Here is a 12,572-nt window from a genome sequence, read left to right as displayed (position 1 = left end):
GATATCGGGTGTCAAGTGTTGCACAATCACTGATGTCATGATGTGCATCATCGCCATAATTTTAGCGATCGCTGATATCAGCAATGCTGTTAGCCATCTGAAAAGTGCAGCCGCCACGGGACCCGCCGGCATCTGGCAGAAGAGCGGTGGCCGCCATTTTTCACCCGATTCTGGCAGTAGCAGGTGGCGATAAACTCCCCAATTTCTATGTCAGAGGCCCCTTATGAGAGCAAGCATCTCTTTTCCCTTTCAGAGTTCCGAAATTTATAGAAAGTATTATCCTATTCATAATGTGCATTGAAATTTTGTCCTGTCATGGTTATGTATTTTTTTTTAATGTAACATCCATGTTACAAATTCAAGTCTGCTGCAGATATCTTCTCAGGTTCAGTAGCTTCAGTCACTCCCAGAAGACGTATGAATGTCTTACATTTCTGGGAGTTGACTCCCACTGCCCTATATCTACTTGCATAATAGAGTAACCCAGGGGTGTAACAATAATACCTTATTCTGACCAGGACCAGATATTCATGTCTTTCACACATGTATGTCTTTAATCTCTATGAAGGCAGACTGAAAAAATGCTGGGTGAGACAAATCAACTTACTAATTATGCAACTGCTTTATTCCACCGTAACATGAATGTACAGAACAACTGTTATGATCGGACTCATTTTGTGAAAGGGAAGATAGATTATGAAAGTAAATTAGCAAAAAATATAAAAACAGATAGTAAGAGTTTTTATAGTTATATAAAAAGAAAAAGGGTGGCTAAAGTAAATGTTGGTCCCTTAGAGGATGAGACCGGGAAATTAATGGTGGGAAATATGGAGATGGCAAAAACACTGAATGAATATTTTGTATCAGTCTTTACAGTAGAAGACACTAAGAATATCCCAACACTGGACAAACAGGGGGCTAAAGGGGGGGAGGAGCTAAACATGATCAAAATCACTAAGGAAGTGGTACTCGGTAAAATAATGGGACTCAAGGCGGATAAATCACCTGGACCTGATGGCTTACATCCTAGGGTCTTGAGGGAAGTGGCGGTAGGGATTGTGGATGCATTGGTAATAATTTTCCAAAACTCCCTGGACTCGGCAAAGGTCCCGGCAGACTGGAAAACTGCTAATGTAACACCCTTATTTAAAAAGGGCAGTAGACAGAAGGCTGGAAACTATAGACCGGTTAGCCTAACATCTGTGGTAGGTAAAATTTTGGAGTCCATTATTAAGGAGACAGTAACAGGATATTTGGATAATCATAATTTAATAGGACAAAGTCAGCATGGTTTTATGAAGGGGAAGTCATGTTTGACAAATTTGCTAGAGTTCTTTGAGGAAGTAACATATAGGGTGGATAAAGGGGAACCAGTGGACGTAGTGTATTTAGGCTTCCAAAAGGCATTTGACAAGGTGCCACACAAAAGATTATTGCTTAAGATAAAAAATCACGGGATTGGGGGTAATATTCTGGCATGGATAGAAGATTGGCTATCTAACAGAAGGCAGAGAGTTAGGATAAATGGTTCATTCTCAGACTGGCAATCAGTAACTAGTGGTGTTCCGCAGGGGTCAGTGCTGGGTCCCCAACTCTTTACAATCTATATTAACGATTTGGAGGAGGGGACCGAGTGTAACATATCAAAGTTTGCAGATGATACTAAGATGGGAGGGAAAGTAGTGAGTGAGGAGGACATAAAAAACCTGCAAGGGGACATAGACAGGCTAAGTAAGTGGGCAGAGATTTGGCAGATGGAATACAATACTGGAAAGTGTGAGGTTATGCACTTTGGCAGGAAAAATCGTAGAGCAAGTTATTATCTTAATGGCAAGAAACTGGAAAATACTGAAGTACAAAGGGATCTGGGGGTCCTGGTGCATGAAACTCAAAAGGTTAGTATGCAGGTACAGCAAGTGATTAAGAAGGCCAATGGAATGTTGGCTTTCATTGCTAGGGGGATAGAATATAAAAATAGGGAGGTATTGCTTCAGTTATACAAGGTATTGGTGAGACCGCACCTGGAATACTGCGTACAGTTTTGGTGTCCATACTTAAGAAAGGACATACTTGCTCTCAAGTCAGTACAAAGAAGGTTCACTCGGTTAATCCCAGGGATGAGGGGATGGACATATGAGGAGAGGTTGAGTAGATTGGGACTCTACTCATTGGAGTTCAGAAGAATGAGAGGCAATCTTATTGAAACATATAAGATTGTGAAGGGGTTGGATCGGGTGGATGCGGGGAAGATGTTCCCGATGATGGGTGAAACTAGAACTAGGGGGCATAGTCTTAGAATAAGGGGCTGCTCTTTCAAAACTGAGATGAGGAGGAACTACTTCACTCAGAGGGTGGTAGGTCCATGGAATATGCTGCCCCAAAAAGCTGTAGGAGCTACATCATTACATAAATTTAAAACAGAAATAGACAGTTTCCTAGAAGTAAAGGGAATTAAGGGTTACGGGGAGCGGGCAGGAATTTGGACATGAGTCTAGGTTCGGATCGGTCATGGCCCTGTCGGTAGCGGAGCGGGCCCAGGGGCCGTGTAGCCTGATCCTGCTCCTATTTCGTGTGTCTAATTCTGTTAGATTCAGGAGATGGTTCTGTGATAGTGGATTGGCGGTTAGGATCAGATCAGCCATGATCTTATTGAATGGCGGAGCAGGCTCAAGGGGCCGATTGGCCTACTCCTGCTCCTATTTCTTATGTTCTTATGTTCTTATGTTCCATTTGTATAACTTATTTTTGCATAACAATTCAAAACAAAGAATATGTCACATAACCCCGCAACAGTGGGTCATCTAACTTGACTTAAACAAGATGGCTTCTAAAACCTCCAGATTTTAAAACCCATTCACCTCCGCAAAGCCATCATTGCTTTCTCCTCAACAAATCTGACTGCCGCTGCAGCCTTCTTCTTTCAAAAAGCTCCTCTGCCTACCTATGTCCTAGTCTTTGTCTTATATTCCACTGTTCACAACCACAAAATGGATCAAAGATTTTCTAATACAGCAAGTGTCATGAAGCTTTTGAGACAGACTGAGTTACTTATTATTTACATTCATGGAGAACCAACATCAATGCTGGTTTATTAGCATCTTAACTAATTATCATCCCAGTTTCTAACCTTATCTGAATATAACGGACCGTATATTCCGATGCCTATGGCTGTGTACGGGCTGTGTACACACCCATAGGGACATCGGAAATGCGGGTTTCAGGCATGTGAAGCGAATGCGCTGAAAACCGGTATTTCCGATCTGTCAAGAATCCTGCCCTGGAGAAGGGCCTCTGCGGGCGGATTGTTCTGCTTTCTGGAGAACCTCCACCCGCAGAAAATCCTTAAAAATCTTACACCTGGTAAAAGCAGGCATAAGGCCAGCTGTTAACAGCATAAGAGTTGAAACAAGTAAAAAAAAAAAAAATTAGCTCATTTATCATTTAAAAATACTTTAAAAGAGGTAAGTTTATTTTTAGCCCCGTAAAAAACTTTAATTATTTTTTTCAAAAAATTTAATTTTTGTTTAAAATATTTAATTTATTGTAATTTCAACTAATTTTTATAATGTGATGTTTACAAAAATGTATTTAATGTTTTACAGTGTTTTTGGGGTGATCTCCATTCGTATATTTGACAGGTCTATCTGTCAAAAGTGTGAAGGGAGATTCCCTTCTGCTATTGGCTCCCCATGGCCCACGTGATCCCAGGGATGCTTGCGAACCGCATGCGCCCCTGGGATACATAGGCCCTGCGCACTTGGAGTTCGAGAAGCCCAGGAACGGAAGTGTCCGGACCTCGGGAGCCCACAGCAAAGTTCGTAGATTTTTCCAGATCGGAGGCCTCCGCACGCAGGAAGCCTCCGATCGGAAAATATAGCCCAACAAGATTTTTTAAATGCAACATTAAAAATATCACTTTTTTCAAATCCTTTCTATGGAAAGATTGTCAAAAAATCCCAAAGCTTGCGAATTAGTTGTGGATCTATAACATATAAGATGGACAACCAGCTCCTCAACACATAATCTGAATGGTGTAATATAGGAACAGGAGGAGACCAGTTAGCCCATCGAGCCTGTTCCACCATTCAATGAGATCATGGCTAATCTGTGGTCTAACTCCATATACCCGCCTTTGCCCCATATCCCTTAATACCTTTGGTTAACAAAAATCAATCAATCTCAGATTTAAAATTAACAATTGACCCAGCATCAACTGCCATTTGCGGAACAGATTTCCAAACGTCTTCCACTCTTTGCGTGTAGAAGTATTTCCCAATTTCACTCCTGAAAGGGCTGGCTCTAATTTTTAGACTATGCCCCCTAGTCTTAGAATCCCTAATCATCGGAAATAGTTTCTCTCTGTTCCCCTTAATATCTTGACAACTTTGAGCAAATCACCCCATAACCTTCTAAATTTTGGGAATACAACCCTAATTTGTGTAATCTCTCCTCATAATTTAACCCTTGGAATCCAGGTATCATTTTGGTAAACCTATGTTGCACTCCCTCCAAGGCCAATATATCCTTCCTAAGGCGTGGTGCCCAGAACTGTTCACATTACTCCAGGTGTGGTCTAACCAGGGTTTTGTATAGCCAATCATTGAAGATTCACTTTCACCTGGGGCTAGATTTTCAGTATAGGCAGTTTTGGGGCGCTAACCTTAGCGCCCGCCCGAAGTTAGCGCCCGCCCCAAAGTAGCGCCCCGTTGCCGGGAATTCAGTGGCTTCGCCCTAAGAGGTTGGTGGAGCGCTAAAAGAGGCGTTCCACTACTCTCTTTAGGCGCTAAGCCGGCGGTCCAGAGGGATAGCGCCCAGGCGGGGCGCAGCACGGGTGCGGTCATTTTTGCACTGACAGCAGACCCCGTGGTGCCGACCAGCTCTTAAAGGGGGAAGGGACGAATTGGTCTGCTGCCACGCCCTGCACACTGCAGCCTTGCAAAGAGGCCTCAACACTACTGCTCAGCCCCAGGGAGTCATGGCAACGCCAGAGAAGGCCCGTCAGCGTGCCCTGCGCTTCTCAGAGGGTGATCTGGACATCATGGTCACAGCTCTGGAGGTGAGGCGCAAGATCTTGTTTCCAGACAGTGGGAGGAATCCAACCCACCACGACTACACCAAAGCCTGGAAGCAGATCGCCCAGAGGGTGACGTTCACCGGCGAGGCCCCCAGGACCCACACACAATGCCGTAAGAAATACAACGATCTGACCAGGATTGTGAGGGTGAGTAGCCTTTCCAGTCTCCTCCTCATTCTTGCATGTACACCTGACATGATGGGCAAAGGGACCTGAAAGTCCTTTTGGCCAGCCCTCAGCCAGCAGCATTGGGACAGTCATGAGCATCAAATGGCCATTCGGCACTCTACACTTTGGCCAAGCTATTCCACCATGGGAGGCAGTGGACAGTACATCAGGGCTTCACTCTGTCCAAGCTATTCCACCATGGGAGGCAGTGGACAGTACATCAGAGCTTCACTCTGTCCAAGCTATTCCACCATGGGAGGCAGTGCACACTACATCAGGGCTTCACTGCGCACTTACAGCCCGTCCTTTCTCTTGCAGGCTAAAGTAGCGTTTAATCGCCAGGCCCGTGCCAGGGGTGGCCGCGCCAAGCTGCAGAAGCTCACTCAGCTGGAGGAGCGCGTGTGTGTGCTCATGGGAGCACGTGTGATTGTCCCCACAGCGTGCGGTGTATCCGACCCTCCACTGCCCGGCAATGGTAAGGACCTCGCCTTTTGGCCCTCTCGCGTCGCACTGGCCCATCCGAGCTACCTCCTTTGCCACTGTCCCAACAATGCGCTGAATCCCACCAGTCCTAACTCCCTCGCTGACGCCGTCTCCTCACTCTGAAGCTACTCTTGTGCATTCCTGCTTTCAGCTGGTGACGACCAGGACCCTGAGGCTGCCAGTGACAGCACCTCCAACCAGGAGGAGGAGGAGGAGCAAGCCGGACCTTCGGGGGAACAGTCACGTCCCGCAGGAGAGGAGGAAATGCTCGACACCTCCTCACTGGACGAGTGCCTGGAGGAACTGTCGCAGGGCAATGCAGCTTCTGGGACCAGTGGCGTCCAGCCACCCAGCAGCCGTGCGCGTGGCCCGCGGCCTTCCCCCCAAAGGGGGGAAGGATCAGAGGGGAGTGCTGCTGCTCGGCACACTCGCCGTCACCAACGCGGCAAGGGTCCCCTAGTTCGGCCCCCTCCTCCCCAGCGGGAGAGTCGCGACTCCAGTCCGGACACCTTCACTTCGGAGGAGGTGCGGAAGCTCGATCAGATGGCCGACGACTCGGACCGGCGCCACACGGAGCTCATGAGCGTGGTGGGGCGCATGCCTGAGGCCATCGAGTCGCTGGCGACCAGTGTGCGCGAGTTCGGGGCAGCAACTGCCGCGACTGGCCGCATGCTAACTGATGCCGTCAAGACCCTGGCGGATGTGATGCGCGCGCACACCAGGACCACAGGGCCACTCACTGCTGCCACACGCGCTGTCTCAGGCAGGCATCGCCAGGGCAGGCGCCGCGCTGGACCATCCCAGCAAGCCGGCCGTCGGCTGATTGCTGCGGATCCTGCAGTGCGGGCCCGGCCGAGTGCCACCGCGCCACAGCACCAGCGAGCGCATCCCAGACGCCTGCTGGCCCACATTGCGCCATCCGTCGCCGCCATTCCCCCTCTGGGCCGTCAAGGGCAAGCGGCTGCAGCTGATGGTGGCCAGGCTCAGGTGCGCCACTCAGGAGACGGCCCCTCGAGGCCCAAACGCCGTGTAGGCCGCCCCCCAGCGGCATCTGGCGGAAGGGCATCTGAGCCTCAGGCGCCTTCCCCCAGCCTCGCAGCAGCCACTGGGCAGAGCTTGCGAAGGAGCAGCAGGCAGGGCAGGGGAGGCAAAATGCTGGCCAAGGTCTCGCCCTCGCGGGCCACTCAGTAGAGGGTGTGGCCAGCTTTCCTTTAATATGGCGGTGGCCATCTTTATTTTGCCCATGGTTGTGCTTTTGGAGGGCTTTTTTTTTGCGTTAGGCCGACGTTGAGGCCCGGTTTCAATAAAGGTGGAGTGGCTCCTCCCCAGTTTGTGGGAGTGAGTCGTTTGTTGGGCTTTTTGTGGGGCCCGTTTATTGTTTTTGGGGATTCATGTGGGAAGGGCTTTTCATTTTTGTTTAATAAAAAATTATCTTTATTCATGCAGTCTCCATGGTTGTTCTTCTTAGTGTTTGTTGGCTTCGCCGGCTGAGGGCTTGCGGAGCGGCTGCATTCATCTTCCCTCATGGCCCCTGGCCATTCCCTGACAGGGGGCTTAGAAGTACCGTGTAATAAGGTGGCGTCGTGCGGCCCTTGGCCCTGGTCGCTCCCTCCTGGGAACGTACTCCTGCTCCTCCTCCTCCTCCTCCTCCTCCTCCTCATGCTCCTCCTGCTCCTCCTCCTGAGGTGCTGGTCCAACGTCAGGTGGCAGTGCCTGAGTCCTGCGGATAGCCAGGTTGTGTAGCATGCAGCAAACCACCACAAATTGGGAGACCCGGTCCGGCGAATACTGGAGAGCTCCTCCGGAGCGATCAAGGCAGCGGAACCGCTGCTTGAGGACCCCAATAGTTAGCTCGATGATGTTGCGGGTGGTTTGATGGCTCTCGTTGTAGGCCTCTTCAGCAGCGGTCCTGGGCGCGTGGAGCGGGGTCATGAGCCAGGTGCACAAAGGATAGCCTTTGTCCCCGAGTAGCCATCCTCTTGGGGGAGGCTGTGCCTGGAACATGTTATGCACAGTACTCTGCCGCAGGATAAAGGCGTCATGGCTGCTGCCTGAGAAGCTGGCATTGACTGCCATGATGCGCTGCTTGTGGTCACAGACCAGCTGCACATTCAGAGAATGGTAGCCCTTCCTGTTGCGATACTGCTCGCCATGCTCCAGAGGGGCCCGCAAAGCCACATGCGTACAGTCAATGGCGCCCTGCACCAAGGGGTATTCCCCGAGTCTGGAAAATCCCAATGCGCACTGATGCTGGCTCTCCAGGGCCATGGGGAAGGAGATGAATTGGCTTCTCCTTCTGAACAGTGCTTCGGTCACCTGGCGGATGCAGCGATGCGCGCCGTACTGGGAGATGTTTGCTATGTCCCCAGCAGCGTATTGGAAGGAGCCGGTGGCATAGAAGTTCAATGCCACTGTCACCTTCACTTCCACCGACAGAGACGTCCTGCACCTGAGCTTTGGCCGCAGATCTCGGCGAAGCAGGTGGCAGATCTCTGCAATCACCCCCTTCCGGAATCGGAGCCTTTTAACACATCGCGCGGCACTCATGTTTAGGTAGGAGCGCTGCTGGCGGTATAGCCTGACTGGGTAAGGCCTACGTGGCCGACGCCTGTAGCCCCCTCTGCCTCTAGCCAGGGCTGCCCCTCTCACAATGCGTCTGCGAGCCCTACGGACATGGAGCTGCAGCTCCGCGTTGGCACCCCATGCAACCCCCATCAAATCCTGGCAAACACTCTAATTTCCAAATGGCCACTTGCAGCGCTGTTGCCTGAGTCCAAAAATACCTGGCTCTTGCTGCTTGAAACCAGTTAGCTATCCTCCTTGTTGTGTCTCCAGAAATGCGTTGCACAAGACTGTTTTCTGAAATAATGGATGGCCTTTATACTGGAGAGGACGGTCCCTTTAATTAGCGCCCCCCGGGGCCCGCGCTGGTTGTGTTGCGTTCCTTTTTCCAAACGCTCCGGCCGCCCGCCGCACAATGGGGCGGTCCGACTGAAGTTTGCAATCGGGGCGGCCAAAGGGCGTTGCACGAGGATGTGACGTCATTTTCTGCGCGCGCATCCGGGCGGGCGCTAAACTTTGCGCCGGCGCTAACGGGCAACTTAATTTGGGGCGGGGCGCAAACTGCGCTGCGCCCGGGCGCTACACGCATAGCGCCCGGAAATCACTTCTCTTAAGGCGCTAACTGCTGGCGCAAGCAACTGAAAATCTAGCCCCTGGTCTTTAATTAGGAAAATGTGAGAACTTGTCAATTTATACATAGCATGAGAGGCAGTTGCTGAGCATGTGTGGCTGCAGGTTGTAACAGGTGAACAAACAGCCAGAAGTCCTTGCTGAAGGTCCGGACTTGAATTCTATCAGGATATCTTTTTGCAGTATCACTCATGTCTCTCAGGAAATGTATAGCATTGTTTTTATGTTTGGAGCGATACCAGGAGAGACTGTTAAATAATATTATTCCTTAGATTAACAGTTCTGATGGTAATAAATTTGGGTCTATGAATGGGTTTATGCTGTTCAGGGAGTGCATTTCTGAGATCAGCTTAGGGCCATCACTGGGTATTGGAAAGAAGATTTCTGCCCAGGAGCCAGAAAGTCAGATCAGGAGGCTGCTTGGGAGAGACAATTAACATCACAAAGAATTATTTCAGTTCACCAAACTTCTTATCAGGACAACGGGAGGAATTTGAAAGGGGAAATTCCCCATCACATTATTTCAGGTGATGCTACAAGATATTACATCAATAGTAATCACTTAAATTTGTTACTTAATTGCTGTTTAATTTGTACATAAATGTAGTACTGATTTTAACCTGTAGAAGCCTGTTCTAATATATGATGATCTTTTGATTTGCCTACACGAAGTCTAGAGTACAATGCAGTACATTTCAGCTAATCTTAAGACCTGAGTCGCACATCCTCAACAGGATGGGACTCTTAAGCATCACAGCTGTATCAAGGACAAGGCCTGCTCTTGAGAAATACCTTTAAAAGCCTGAATTTCAACAGTATCCAGTGTTTGTATAGCATTTCCAAATGTGGAGAGCAAAAGTTTGAATTGTAATAACAATCAAAAATGTAGACTGCTCCTATATCTGGGAAGGTTCTTCTGTCACTTTTGTAACACCCCTCAACAAGATACAAGAATGGCTTTCCGAACTAATAATTGATTCTCCTCTAACTTCTAACCTCCAAATATTCCCTCCGGCCTTGTCTTTGTGCTTTATCATTTCTGCCATTAGAATTGCAACCCTTCACCTGTCATTCTATATATGCCTGAATTTTATTCCACTTTTCCTCTAATCCACAAAAATTATGTGGAATTGACAACTTTCAATTTCTTTTCAGGGTAAACATCCTAAGTTAAACTGGTTTACACTTTCAGTCCATCTTTCATAAAGTTAGAGTATTAAATTGTCAATATTATGGTTAGAATCTATTCCCACATTGCCAGTTATTTGTAGATAGTCATTAGCTGAAATCACTGGTAAAATACTCTGCATGAGATGCCCATTACTGTTGTAGGTGGTTCCACGAGAATCCAAAAAATGTCAAAAACAGTAAGATTTCTGATGATCAAGTAAAAGTTATTTTATTTAATGATTCAACAAGGCAAAATCATGTTTTTCCAGAACAATCTAGAAGTCCCTCATCCGCCTGAAAGATCCGATAGTTGAGTTGTAGCCGCCCCAGTCACTGAATCTCCTGTATTCACCGGGTCTCATGAAGTACTGGCGGCCTCTGTAGTTGGGCTGTTCATAGAAGGTCCAGTAACCGTCCATCACATGGCAGGAGTGAATGTCACGGTAGCGGAAACAATCATAGACAGATGGACAGTCATCCATGAATTCCATCATCTGTCCTCCAAAGTCAGGCCTCTCATAAATCCTCATTCTGTAGGACTCTCCCCTGTGCTGTAATAGAGATAAAAGCAAAGTTTCAATTTCTATCAAATATACTTTCAGCTCCCGTACAAGAAGGACAGCAGATTCTGCCCCAAATCAGCTCACCCAAATAGCAATTGAACATACAATTACTGTTCTATTATGATTTTAATCTCGTAAATCCTCATTCTGTAGGAAACTCCTCTGTACTGTAATATAAAGAAGGTCATATTTATGAAACACCTGCAAATGTAAATTTGTTACATATAGAGGAGAAACTTCAGGGAGAGGGACTTTATCAATGGGTTCAAATGATGTGATTAAAAATGAAAACAAAGTCCAAACAATACAGCCTTGCTACGCAGATCTTGTATAGTTTTTATGAAGCAAAACTGTAATAACTTTGGACGGATTTCAGTGGCTCTTTACAGACAGTTATTTCTTTAAAGTCTGTAAAGTCCACTGTATTTCTTATTGTGACTGATGAGGTGATCTTTCAGAACTCATGCACTTTCTACTTTAAACATAAATTTGTTGTGGGGTAAGATGTATCCACTAGCGGGCGAGAACAGAACTAGGGGCCATAAATATAAGATAGTCACTAATAAATCCAATAGGGAATTCAGGAGAAACTTCTTTACCCAGAGGGTGGTTAGAATGTGGAACTCACTGCCCCAAGGGGTAGTTGAGGTCAATAGCATAGATGCATTGAAGGGGAAGTTAGGTAAACACATGAGGGAGAAAGCAATAGAAGGAAATGTTGATGGGGTTAGATGAAGAAGGGGGGGAGGAGGCTCATGTGGAGCATAAACACCAGCATGGACCTGTTGGGCCAAATGGCCTGTTTCTGTGCTGTAAATACTGTGTAATACTATGTAACACTAGGAACCCTGATAACATATGTGACAGCAGATTCTAATTAAGGTATCCACCTATCAGCAGATGAAAGTATTAATTCTAAAGTTCAAATCCAATAATTTAGTTTTTACTTCTCAATATTTGATCAATGCGAACAACTAAACCATCCCATTGAATGCCCAGATTTTATAAGTTTTGTAGCAGACTACAAAAGACATGGCTCATAGAATTCTCTCTTTTAAATTTTAGGCAAATATATTTTGCTGTGCCAAGCTGTATAGCTTAATAACTCTTAGAAATATAAGGCCAGCTAGTCATAACACAAACACAGGCATAACTGAATCATACATATGCTTTCACAGACAACATTTCAACATTTACAGCAACCTCAGTGATCAGCACAGTAGTCAATTTCTAGCCCTCAATCAGACTGAACACACAAATCAGCATTCGATGGAAATTGATAATAATATCCGCAGCTGACAAAACTGACAGCAATCCTTCATAATAAATACCAACTTACGTATGGGTAGGTGCGACATGACCTGATGTTGTCATTGAATCCCATCCAGCGCTGGTAGTCAGGGTATTCTCCCCTGCTCAGAACATACTGGTATCCCATGTAATTGGGTCTCTCATACACCACCCACCAGTCACTCTCAACACGGATGGAGTTACAGCGGCTGAAGTAAGGTGACAGGTCAGCACAGTCAGTACTGCGCTCGTAGTGCCGACCCTGGAAGTTCCTGTCCTCGTAAAAGATGATCTGTGGAAAGGTAGAGGTTCAATTACTAAATTGACAAATTAAGAAATATTTAATGAAGCATTGTAATGCAATATATACAAAATCCTTGCCTTTCCCATTTTGAGCCCACAGTTAGCTTGGTAAATGACTGATCGTAGCCTTGGTTCATACAGCTTGCTATATATATGCTACTGTACTGTTGCCATTCTAATGATTCAGGACTGAAAATCAGCAAAAAAACAACAAAACCCATGTCACATGCATTGCAAAGAGAATCATATCAAAGGCGAATGATGTGCCGTTAATTCTTTCCCTTTTGCCAACATGTCATTTTAATTGTTGCATAAAAAAAGAACAGAGA

The 12,572-nt window shown here is 47.0% G+C and overlaps 1 pseudogene; it reads right to left on the bottom strand.

The window, feature by feature from the left end:
* Window positions 1-10,362: 10,362 nt before the first annotated feature.
* LOC147120155 (gamma-crystallin S-1 pseudogene) lies at window positions 10,363-12,241 on the bottom strand (annotated as a pseudogene).
* Between the last annotated feature and the right edge of the window lie 331 nt (window positions 12,242-12,572).

Source organism: Somniosus microcephalus, chromosome 4 (assembly GCF_052327205.1).
Source record: "Somniosus microcephalus isolate GS21.2 chromosome 4, FLI_Smic_1.0, whole genome shotgun sequence".
NCBI classification, from domain to species: domain Eukaryota; kingdom Metazoa; phylum Chordata; class Chondrichthyes; order Squaliformes; family Somniosidae; genus Somniosus; species Somniosus microcephalus.
Note: the sequence above shows the minus strand (reverse complement) of the source record. Positions and strands in the feature narration are given on the sequence as shown.